Here is a 12454-nt window from a genome sequence, read left to right on the forward strand (position 1 = left end):
TGATCCTTTCAGAGCTGGAACAGGTTCTACTGATCTGATCTGCTCTGCCCCTCTATCAATTCTACTTGACTAGTTTGTAGGGTTATTGGGGGGGGGGGGGAGCTGGACTAAATTAGAGAGAATGCCCTCCTCTGCTCCTGTTTGGACAGTATCTATGGTAATAGATGCTGGTTACACCCTGTTTGCTGGACCAGCTTCACTGCCTGGTGCTACCCAGCCCCCCCCCCGTGACCATGTGCTGCCACCGCCCCGGAAGTGTTTCCCGCGGCAGGGGGAAGGGTGAAAGGCCATTCATTACTTAGCAACAGCACGAACTGGCCTGGAGTACCGGCTCTGTCGGTAAAAAAACAGATATTCACCGGCTGCCTGCCCGCTCAACGACTGAGTCCCTCAGTGAGTTCCTTCCGCCCGGGAGAGCGGCCTGTACCGGCTGTGTGTTCAGGCTGAGCGCCGGGAGCGGCTGTGCCCAGATAGGCCCCGAGCAGCTGGAGGGTGAGTAAGCAAAGGACCGAGAGAGAGGGGCAGTGCCTCCTCCATCCGCAGCACCAGAAACCCCGGTCTGACTGATTGTAAAACACAGCCTCTAACACCAGTAAACCCAGTCTGACTGACTGTGTAACACAGCCTCTAACACCAGTAAACCCAGTCTGACTGACTGTGTAACACAGCCTCTAACACCAGAAACCCCTATCTGACTGACTGTAAAACACAGCCTCTAACACCAGTAAACCCGGTCTGACTGACTGTAACACAGCCTCTAACACCAGTAAACCCGGTCTGAATGACTGTGTAACACAGCCTCTAACACCAGTAAACCCGGTCTGACTGACTGTAACACATCCTCTAACACCAGTAAACCCGGTCTGACTGACTGTGTAACACATCCTCTAACACCAGTAAACCTGGTCTGACTGACTGTGTAACACAGCCTCTAACACCAGTAAACCCGGTCTGACTGACTGTAACACAGCCTCTAACACCAGTAAACCCGGTCTGACTGATTGTAAAACACAGCCTCTAACACCAGTAAACCCAGTCTGACTGACTGTGAAACACAGCCTCTAACAGCAGTAAACCCGGTCTCATTGACTGTGAAACACAGCCTCTAACACCACTAAACCCGGTCTCAGTGACTGCGAACACCGTCTCGTTCATCAGTAAACCCAGTCCCACTGACTAAAACACAGCCTCTAACACCAGTTAACCCGGTCTCACTGTCTGTAAAACACAGCCTTTAACACCAGTAAACCCAGTCTGACTGATTGTAAAACAGGCCTCTATTACCAGTAAACCCAGTCTAACTGACAGTAAAACACAGCCTCTAACACCAGTGAACCCGGTCTGACTGACTGTAAAACACATTCTCTAATACCAGTAAACCCAGTCTGACTGATTGTAAAACAGGCCTCTATTACCAGTAAACCCAGTCTAACTGACAGTAAAACACAGCCTCTAACACCAGTGAACCCGGTCTGACTGACTGTAAAACACATTCTCTAATACCAGTAAACCCAGTCTGACTGACTGTAAATCACATCCTTTAACGGAATAAGTTTAATGAGTTGATGGGGCAAATAATTGTGAATGACTGATTTAGTGGCCATTGCTGAAACATGGTTAAAGGTGGTCACAGCTGGGAGTTAAATATCCAAGGGTATCAACATATTTGGAAGGACAGAGTGGATGGTAAGGGAGGTGGTGTACCTCTGTTATTTAAGGATGACATCCGGGCTGTAGTGAGGGATGTCACCAGTGCTATGGTGAATAAGGTTGAATGGATTTGGGTGGAAATCAGGAATAGTAAGGCGAAAAAGTAATTGATAGGAGTAGTCTATAGGCCACCAAATAGTAACATAAACGAAGAAATAACTGATGCATGTAGAAATGGCACAGCAATTATATGGGGGATTTTAATCTATGTGTCGAATGGTTTAACCAGGTCGGTCAAGGCAGCCTTGAGGAGGAGTTTATAGGATTTCCTAGAACAGTATGTAACGGAACCTACAAGGGAACAAGCGGTCCTAGATGCGGTATGTCCCTTATCTGGGGACCATATGTTGGGTTGGTATTTGGAGCGTGGAGATGGAGTGGGGGCTTGCTCTGTCCACTCCACTCATCGACCTGGTGTTGCAGTATTTTCAGGAATGGTGCAAAAAAAAGGAGGTAGGCAGAAAGCGGGTAATTATAGGCCAGTTAGCTTAACTTCGGTAGTAGGGAAAATGCTGGAATCTATCATCAAGGAAGAAATAGCGAGGCACCTGGATGGAAATTGTCCCATTGGACAGACGCAGCATGGGTTCATAAAAAGCAGGTCGTGCCTAACTAATTCAGTGGAATTTTTTGAGGACATTACCAGTGCAGTAAACAACGGTGAGCTAATGGTTGTGGTATACCTTGATTTCTAGAAAGCTTTTGACAAGGTGCCACACTAAAGTTTGCTGCACAAGATGAAGATCCATAGCGTTAAGGGTAAAGTAGTAGCATGGATAGAGGATTGGTTAATTAATAGAAAGCAAAGAGTGGGGATTAATGGGTGTTTCTCTGGTTGGCAATCAGTAGCTAGTGGTGTCCCTCAGGGATCAGTGTTGGGCCCACAATTGTTCACAATTTACATAGATGACCTGGGGTTGGGGACCAAGTGCAATGTGTCCAAGTTTACAGACGACACGAAGATGAGTGGTAAAGCAAAAAGTGCGGAGGATACCGGAAGTCTGCAGAGGGATTTGGATAGTTTAAGCGAATGGGCTAAGGTCTGGCAGATGGAACAAAATGTTGACAAATGTGAGGTTATCCATTTTGGTAGGAATAACAGCAAAAGGGATTATTATTTAAATGATAAAATATTAAAACGTGCAGCTGTGCAGAGGGACCTGGGTGTGCTAGTGCATGAGTCGCAAAAAGTTGGTTTACAGGTGCAACAGGTGATTAAGAAGGCAAATTGAGTTTTGTCCTTCATTGCTAGAGGGATGGAGTTTAAGACGAGGGAGATCATGCTGCAATTGTACAAGGTGTCACTGGAGGGTGTGCTGAGGAGATTTACTAGATTAATCCCAGAGTTGAGGGGGTTGGATTACGAGGAGAGGTTGAATAGACGGGGACTGTACTCGTTGGAATTTAGAAGGATGCGGGGGGACCTGATAGAAACATATAAAATTATGAAGGGAATAGATAGGATGGATGCGGGCAGGTTGTGTCCACTGGTGGGTGAAAGCAGAACTAGGGGCATTTAGGACTGAGCTTAGGAGGAACTTCTTCACCCAAAGGGTTGTGAATCTATGGAATTCCCTACCCAGTGAAGCAATTGAGACTCCTCATTAAATGTTTTAAAGATACATCTAGATAGTTTTTTGAAGAATAAAAGAATAAAGGGTTATGGTGTTCGGGCGGGAAAGTGGAGCTGACTCCACAAAAGACCAGCCATGATCTCATTGAAATGCAGAGCAGGCATGAAGGGCCAGATGGCCTACCCCTGCTCCTAGTTCTTATGTTCTTACACCAGTCAACCCGGTCTCGCTAACTGTAAAACACAGCCTCTAACACCAGTAAAGCCAGTACCTCTGACTGTGAAAACATCCTCGAACACCAGTAAACCCAGTCTCAGTGATTGTGAAACACAGCCTCTAACACCAGTAAACCCAGTCTCAGTGACTGTGAAACGAGGACTCCTGGCCTCAGTAACTACACAACTAAGCCTCCGACACCAGGAAACCCACTCTCACAACAACACAGTTAATAACACCAGTAAATTTGGTGTAATTAACCCGACACAACACAACCTATAACACCAGTATAACTACTGTCACTAACAACACAGCACAGGCTCTAACACCAGTAAACCCAGTTTTACTAACTACACAACACAGCGAATGAGACCAGTAAACCTGGTCTCACTAACCCTACACTACGCAGCTAATAACACCAGTCAACCTGCTCTGACTAAATCACAGCTAATAACACCAGTTAACCCACTCTCAATAACCCTACACGACACTGTCAAAAACACCAGTTAACCAGAACTCACTACAACATAGCAATAAATTAGCAAACCCGCTGTCAATAACTACACAACAGTCTTTGACAACAGTAAACCCAATCCACTATCCTTGCACAAGAATTAATAACGCCAGTAAACCTGGTCTCACTAACTCCACTACACAACACAGCCACTGCAATAAATCCATTTTCACTAAGTACACAGTCACTTGATCTTTGTTCAATAAATTCAACCCACTACACTCCACATCATAGCCTCACCAACACCAGTACATCAAGTCTTTAATATCACTACTCGATTCGCCCTCATTGCTCGATCCACTGTTGCTGACACCTACACTTCCCAAGTCTTGATCCACCTTGACAACTTGCAATATTATTTCGCTCTTAACATTCTCTGGGAATTCCACAGTGCTTTACAGTCATTGGAGTGTGGGCGATCCGTATTTGTGATGTTGATTGAGGGATCAATATTGGTCAGGGCACCAGGGATAACTCCCATTCTGTTCTTCAAGCGAATGTCATGGGATCTGTCTTGTCCACCTATTAGAGCAGAGGAGGCCCTGTTTTAATGTCTCCTTCGAGAGAACGCATCCCGCTCAGTCTGGCACTCCCTCAGTAATCAGCCTCAATCGTGCAGGCCTGAACATCCTCCGAGGCCCATGGAGACCTTTTGACCCGACCTGAACTGACCTCTACGACCTGGAAGTGGATCGGGCCCAAACCGGAAGTGCAGCCCCGACCTCGATTTGGAGCCGACCCGGACCTCGGAACTCCCAACCCGGCCTAACAACCAACGCCAGCCCCGGATCGCCCGGCCCAGTCCCCGGAGCTCCCGACCCGATCCCCGACAACGAGATGTGGCCCAAATCGACCCCAAGAGACCCGCCCAGCAACCCGACCCGGAGAGGCCCACCCAGCAACCCGACCTACCTGGAGATGGAAGAAAGAAAAATCCACGTGGATGTCCAACTGGGCCTACTTTAACACCTGACCCCAGGAGCGCCCAGGGAGGGAACAGACCACAGGACTCAGCCCAACCTGCCTCAGGAAGTCCCTGCCCATGACCCAGGACCCCCGGAATGGCAGAGATCCTGCGCGAGGTCCTGAAGGCGCTGCAAGGTATACCCGTGCCCAAAGAACCTATCCGGATTGCAAACATGCCCCCCTAGCAACCCATCTACCTCAACCAGCGCCCGGGACCCTGCCAGAAGCGACCCTGGAAACGTAACCAGCAGCCTGGTCCCTGCCAGCGCCCTGGACCCTGCCAGACGCAACCACCTACCTTCCACAAGGTCAGACTTCTCCCATCGGTTCCCACGATCATCCAGCCTCAGCCGCCAAGCGAGGGAAACGTGCCGGTCTGCAGGTTAGACTGAAGCAACGCGGTTTCAAGACCCCTCTCCCCAGCATACTCCTGGCAAACGTCCAAGCGATTGTAAACAAACTGGATGAACTTAACGCTAGACTTACCTCTCAGAGGGAAGTAAGAGACTGCTGCGTGCTCTGTTTCACAGAGACATGGCTCACCCCTGCCTCACCGGACTGTGTCATACAACCTGAAGGCTTCTCAATTCACCGGGAGGACCGCACCGCATCATCAGGCAAAGCAAAGGTTGGAGGGGTGTACCTCCTCATCAACTCCTAGTGCTTGGATGTGGCGACCCTGGTGACCTACTGCTCCCCGGACCTGGCATACCTGACCGTGAAGTGCCGTCCATTCTATCTTCCACGTGAGTTCACTTCAGCCATTGTCACAGCGGTCTACATCCCACCCCAGGCAGAAGTGAGGAACACGCTGGACGAACTGTACACAGTTATAAACAACTACGAAACAGAACACCCGGAGGCCTTGCTCATTGTGGCCGGAGACTTCAACACGGCCAACCTTGAGTGTGCTGCCAAAATTCCACCAGCACATCTCCTGTCCCACCAGGGGCGACAATACTGTTGACCACTGTTACTCAAAAATCAAGAGCGCCTACCTTTCCATTGTTGCTATCTTTTAATAGCTATAAATATAGCGATTAATAAGGTCGCCTTCCAGGTATCTCTTGATACCGCCACAAGGCTCAACCGAATACCGATCAAAGAGCCAATACACCAGTTAGTTAGTTCAAAGTCAATGATACTTTATTTACTGTTTATTTACACACAGTATGATTTACTCATGCACAATAACACTACAGGCTAAACTACGTCTATCACTAACACCTATACTTAACTTCGGGTGCCCACTTAAGTCAGAGGAACAGTGGCTGTTGTTCGGATCTGAGGCTGTTGGGTTCGAAGAAGTGGCAGGAGTATAACTATGGTCGTCCGTCTGGTAGCGAGCGTTGAACTTGAACTTACTTGATTCTGGTGGTGCAGGTGGAGGGATCTCTCCAGTTGAGAGCCGATTCCAAGAGAGCGAACACATGGCGGGGATTCCTTCTTATACTCGGAGGGGGGGGGGGGCTTCGCACACTTTCAGGTGAGCCTTAAACTTGGTCCCAATTAATTGGGATGCTTCTCGATCACCGCCATCGATCTGAGCCAATAAAGGGGCGGGTGCCCTGATGGCTGGGCGTGACCTAAGTGGCCGTTGGCCTTGCTTTGTTTGTATTTTCTTGCTGAGGTAGTGGCGCCAGAATGTCTGGGACGGTATCGGCTACCTGAGTACTAGTCTTCTGTTTATCGAAGATGGGCCATCAATGTACAAACTTGATTCCAACTCCATCTACAAGTTTGCTGACAATACGACCATAGTGGGCTGGATTTCGAATAACGACGAGTCAGAATACAGGAGGGAGATAGCGAACCTAGTGGAGTGGTGCAGCGACAACAATCTCTCCCTCAATGCCAGCAAAACTAAAGAGCTGGTCATTGATTTCAGGAAGCAAAGTACTGCACACAGCCCTGTCGGCATCAACGGGGCCGAGGTGGAGATGGTTAACAATTTCAAATTCCTAGATGCGCACATCTCCAAAAATCTGTCCTGGTCCACCCACGTTGACGCTCCCACCAAGAAAGCACAACAGCGCCTATACTTCCTCAGGAAACTAAGGAAATTTGGCATGTCCACATTAACCCTTACCAACTTTTACAGATGCACCATAGAAAGCATCCTATCTGGTTGCATCACAGCCTGGTACGGCAACTGCTCGGCCCAGGGTCGCAAGAAACTTCAGAGAGTCATGAACACAGCCCAGTCCATCACACGAACCTGCCTCCCATCCATTGACTCCATCGACACCTCCCGCTGCCTGGGGAAAGTGGGCAGCATAATCAAAGACCCCTCCCACCCGGCTTACTCACTCTTCCAACCTCTTCCGTCGGGCAGGAGATACAGAAGTCTGAGAACACGCATGAACAGACTCAAAAACAGCTTCTTCCCTGCTGTTACCAGACTCCTGAATGACCCTCTTATGGACTGACTTTATTAACACTACACCCTGTATGCTTCATCCGATGCCGGTGCTTATGTAGTTACATTGCATACCTTGTGTTGCCCTATTATGTATTTTCTTTTATTCCCTTTTCTTCCCATGTACTTAATGCTCTGTTGAGCTGCTCGCAAAAAAAAACTTTACACTGTACCTGGGTACACGTGACAATAAACAAATCCAATCCAACCTTTGTGCTCAATTCCTGGTGTGGAACTTAAATTCACATTTCATTGACTCAAAGTCAAGAGTTATAACCACTGAACCATGACTGACATCACTCCAACATAAATAACATAGTTACTCTCATTCCACCTCTTCACTTTGCTCAGTCCGCCACAGCCACCGCCACCTGCCATCATCTCGCAGATCTGCAGGAAGTATTTGAATATGCTCTTTCTTTCAGACTTCATTCACCCTACCCAACATGCCACATTGTCCACTGACTTATAATTGTGCTTTATATGAAGTCATTTTGCATTTCTTGAATCAAATGTTGCACAGTGCATTAATATTTATACAATAGGCTTGTTTTAATTTAATACATTTTTCTTTTATTAATAACTTGCTGTGTGAAATGATCTGGTAGCTGCCAGTTATGAAGTGGCAGGGAGAGAGCATTGAACTCTGTTGTTAACAAGAACAGGGATTTCCATTGAACTCTAGTTTTTAGTTCTAAACTCAATCATAATATTTCTTCAACCTTGCTCTAAAACTGTCTCAAGCCTATATCCCAGCTCACTCTCTTTTTTAACTGGCCTCCTGTCACTCCTTTTTCCCCCACTTCCCCACCCTAGGCGGGCTGTCAAAATTCTGCACTGTAGAACTCCCTGTCTGACTACTCCCCACCTCATAGGTCTCCCTCAAAACACCTACCTTGGCCATTCCTTTGGTCACTTCCTTAACCCTTCTCTTTGCTCCATCACCCCTTTTGTGAAGCTACCTTGTATAGAAATGTGCTCCAGCCCTGTCATGCATTCACAGCACTTCACGGCTTCTTTCATAATCGGCAAAAATAAAAGCAAATTACTGCCGCTGCTGGAATCCGAAACCAAAGAGAAAATGCTGGAAAATCTCAGCAGGTCTGGCAGTATCTGTAGGAAGAGAAAAGAGCGAACATTTTGACTCCAGATGACCCTTTGTTAAAGCTAAAAGACAGAGAAAGTGGGAAATATTTATACTGTAGAGTGAGAGAATGAAAGATGAGTCATAGCCATAGACCAAGGGAGCAGGGTGTTAATAGCCCAGAAACCAAGGGAAAGAGTGCGAATGGCAGTACTCAGAAGAACAAAAGGTGTGAAAGGCCAAACAGCAGAGAAGCTAATATCAGAGGGTAAACTGTGACAGATGTAGATGTGGGGGGCAAGGGAAGGGGAAAGCAAAGGGGAGAAAAGTTAAGGAAAGGGGCTAAGATAGGGGGGTAAAAGACAGTTAAAAATAATTTGAAGTTGTTGAATTCGATGGGGACCATAATTTCCCACCTGCAGTTGTTGACAGGTCCCTCAACAGTGTGCGGTCCATCTCTCATGCCACTACCTTCGCCCCCTCCCTCCCAGAACAAGGATAGAAACTCCCTCGTTTCACATTTCACCTGACCAGCCTCCGTATGCAAAGCAGAATCCTCCGCCATTTTCGCCAACTCCAGCGTGATGCCACCACCAAACACATCTTCCCTTCACTCCCTCTATCAGCATTCCGCAGAGACCGTTCTCTCTGAGATAATCTAGTCCACTCCACCATACCCAACACTTCTCCCATCCCCGTGGCACCTACCCATGCAATCGCAGAAGGTGTAACACTTGCCCCTTTACCTCTTCCATGCTTAACATCCCAGGCCCAAAACACTCATTCTGGGTTAAGCAGCATTTCACTTGCACCTCTTTAAATTTGATCTATTGCATTCGCTGCTCCCAATGTGGTCTCTATATCGGAGAGACCAAACGCAGACTGGGTGATTGCTTTGCTGAGCACCTTCGGTCTGTGCACATTCAGGACCCTCACCTTCCGTTGCTTGCCATTTCAACACAAGACTCTGCTCCGATGCCCACATGTCTGTCCTTGGCCTGCTGCAATGTTCCAGTGAAGCTCAACGCAAACTGGAGGAACAACATCTCATCTTCCGGTTAGGCACGCTACAGCCTTCCGGTGTCAACATCGAATTCAACTTCAGATGATTAGCTCGACCCCTTTGTTTTCATCCCAGTTCATTTAAACTGCCTTTTACCATTTCTTTCTTATCTTTCTTTATATATAAATTTAACCCCCCCCATCTTTTCCCCTTATCTTTAATGTTCCTTAACTTTTCTCCCCTTTGCTTCCCCCTTCCTCTGCCCCCACATCAACATCTGTCACAGTTTACCCTCTGATGTTAGCTTCTCTGCCTTTCACACCTTCTGTTCTCTTTGGGGACTGCCATTAGCACTCTTTCCCTTGGTTTCTGTGGCCATTAGCACCCTGTTCCCTTGGTTTCTGTGGCTATGACTCATCTTTCTTTCTCTCTCCACAGTATAAATATTTCCCACTTTCTCTGTCTTTTAGTTTTGACTCAAGGGTCATCTGGACTCAATACGTTAGCTCTTTTCTCTCCCTACAGACCTGCTGAGATTTTCCAGTATTTTCTCTTTGGTTCATAATTTTGTACAGAATTTTATCATATAAAATGTATTAGATTAAAACAAGTGTATTGTAGAAATATTACCATGCTGTGCAGCATTTTGATCAGATTTTGGTAATGCACTTAGTCCTGAATAGTACAGCAGTCTGTTGTTACAGAAAAGTGAGTTAATATTGATTCATTGTCAGTTTTCAGCAAGTGAACTTTCTGATTTCTTGCATCTTGAATAAGTTTTTTTTGGAAAATATTTTATTGAGGCATTTATATGTTAACAGAAACACAACTGCAAACCAGGCAACATGACTGTACATAACCAACACAAGAAAAAATACCTCCCCGCTCGCTGACAGCTTAACTTTTCCCAAAGAAGTTGATAAAAGGCTGCCACCCGGTCCGGGCAAACCCTTCCACAGAGCCCCACAAGGCAAACTTTATTTTCTCAAGCCTGAGAAACCCTGCCAGGTCACTCACCCACACTTCCGGTTTTGGGGGCCCGAGTCCCTCCATTCTAACAATATCCATGCCCAGGCTACCAGAGAGGCAAAGGCCACCCGCAATAACGTCGGCAAATCCCTGCCAGAATCCCCCAAGCTTTGGACACGCCCAGAACATGCCCTCCTGCGCATCGCCCACATCTATCCTCCACCCCTTCAAAAAACCTGCTCATCCTGGCAACAGTCATATGTGCCCTGTGGACCAGCTTAAACTGGATAAGGCTAAGCCTAGCGCACAACTAGGATGCATTAAGTCTCCTCAGGGCATCCTCCCACAGCCCAACCTCCAATTCCCTACCCAACTCTTCCGCCCACTTACGCTTCACTTCCCCTATCGGGGCTCCCACCCAGTCCATCAGTTCCTTATAAATCTCCAACAACTTCCCCTACTCTACCCCCGTTCTTGACACCACCTTATCTTGCAGCCTCTGGGGCGGCAGGTGAGGAAAGAACGATATCTGCCTCCGAACGAAGACCCTTACTGCAAATATCGGAACCCATTCCCGCCGAGCAGCTCAAATTCCACCTCCAACTCTTCCAAGCTACTGTCCCCACACCCTGAGGGCCGTCAGTACCACCGGGATTGTGGAGTACCCGGCTGGCGAGAACAGCAGAGGTGCCGTTAACAGTGCTCTCAAACCCGTGTCTTTAAATGAGGCTGCCTCCATCTGCTCCCACACCAACCCTCCCCCACTACCCATTTCCTGACTATCGCTATGTTTGCCGCCCATTAGTAATTCATGAAGTTCGGGAGAGCCAGGCCCCCCCCCCCCCCCCCCCCGCTCCAGCAGCGCCTTCTTCACCCGCGGGGTTTTACCTGCCCACACAACGCCTTGTGAATAAAAATCGGGAGGCTCTGAAACACAAACAAGAACCTTGGGTTGACCGTCATCTTCACCGTTTGAACCCTCCCTGCCAGTGACAACGGGAGTGCATTCCACCTCTTAAAGTTCCCTTTCAGCTGCTCTACCAACCGAGCCAAATTCAACTTGTGAAGCAGTTCCCACCCCCGCATCACCTGAATGCCCAAGTACCGAAAGCTCCCCTCCCCCACCACCACCACCTTGAACTGCATCTCTTCCAGCCTCTTCTCCTGCTCCCTCGCCTGGATCAGAAAGACCTCACTCTTCCCCATGTTCAATTTATACCCCGAGAACCGACTGAATTCCTCTAAGATCCCCATTACCTTCCAGCGGGTCCGAAATATATAGCAACAAATCGTCCACATACAGCAAGACCCCGTGCTCCACTTGAATAAGTTTTTAATGTTATCTTTATGCCCACTGATCTTTATCTGTTTTCAGTATTTCTATATTCAGAAAAATGAAATGAGAGCAAAATGCAACATATGCCATAAAGGTTTTGTACTGTCCTTTTATATGTGAAGAAATGAAGGAAAGTGATCCTTTAACTGGTAAAAATTGTTAATGGAAAGTTCTGTTTTGAAGTATTATTAGTTATCCATATTTGTATCGTTCCTCTGTGGACAATCTTTCAGCCTCCAATTTGTTCAGTAACAATAGGACAATGGTTCCCCTGGAGAGTGTTGATTGGTGACGCTGGTATCTTAAATTGAATTACAGCAACATTTTCCACGTTCTGTACTGTGGGAGAAGACCCCTTGCAAACAAAGGTACATCCCTGGGATCATTGTGTCTTCAGTTAAGTAAGCTAGTGACCTAAAAGAAATCTGCATTAATTGTTGACAAAAGCAGACAGTAGCATTAATATCTTGAGGAAGAAAAGATTAAAATCGATATGTCTGAGGATCTGTTGTGGCCCTCTTTTTTGGGGTTTCTGTAGTTCAAGTGACCCTGTTGGAAAAACTAACGGTAGAAAGATCCTGCATTTATATATGTAACCATATCACGCCTGCAGGATGTTTGAAATTGGTTCACATTCGATCAGATACTATTTGACATGAAAAT

General features: G+C 47.2%; 1 protein-coding gene across 1 annotated transcript in view; it reads left to right on the forward strand.

Annotated features, from left to right (window-relative positions):
• Nucleotides 1-257: 257 nt before the first annotated feature.
• Nucleotides 258-12454, forward strand: part of uba6 (ubiquitin like modifier activating enzyme 6) — a 201878-nt gene continuing 189681 nt past the window's right edge. The window contains exon 1 of the mRNA XM_038804447.1: nt 258-492. The gene's annotated coding sequence lies outside the window, so the exon portion shown is untranslated. The remainder of the gene's footprint in view (nt 493-12454) is intronic.

The sequence above is a fragment of the Scyliorhinus canicula genome, chromosome 8 (genome assembly GCF_902713615.1).
Source record: "Scyliorhinus canicula chromosome 8, sScyCan1.1, whole genome shotgun sequence".
Taxonomy (NCBI): Eukaryota; Metazoa; Chordata; class Chondrichthyes; order Carcharhiniformes; family Scyliorhinidae; genus Scyliorhinus; species Scyliorhinus canicula.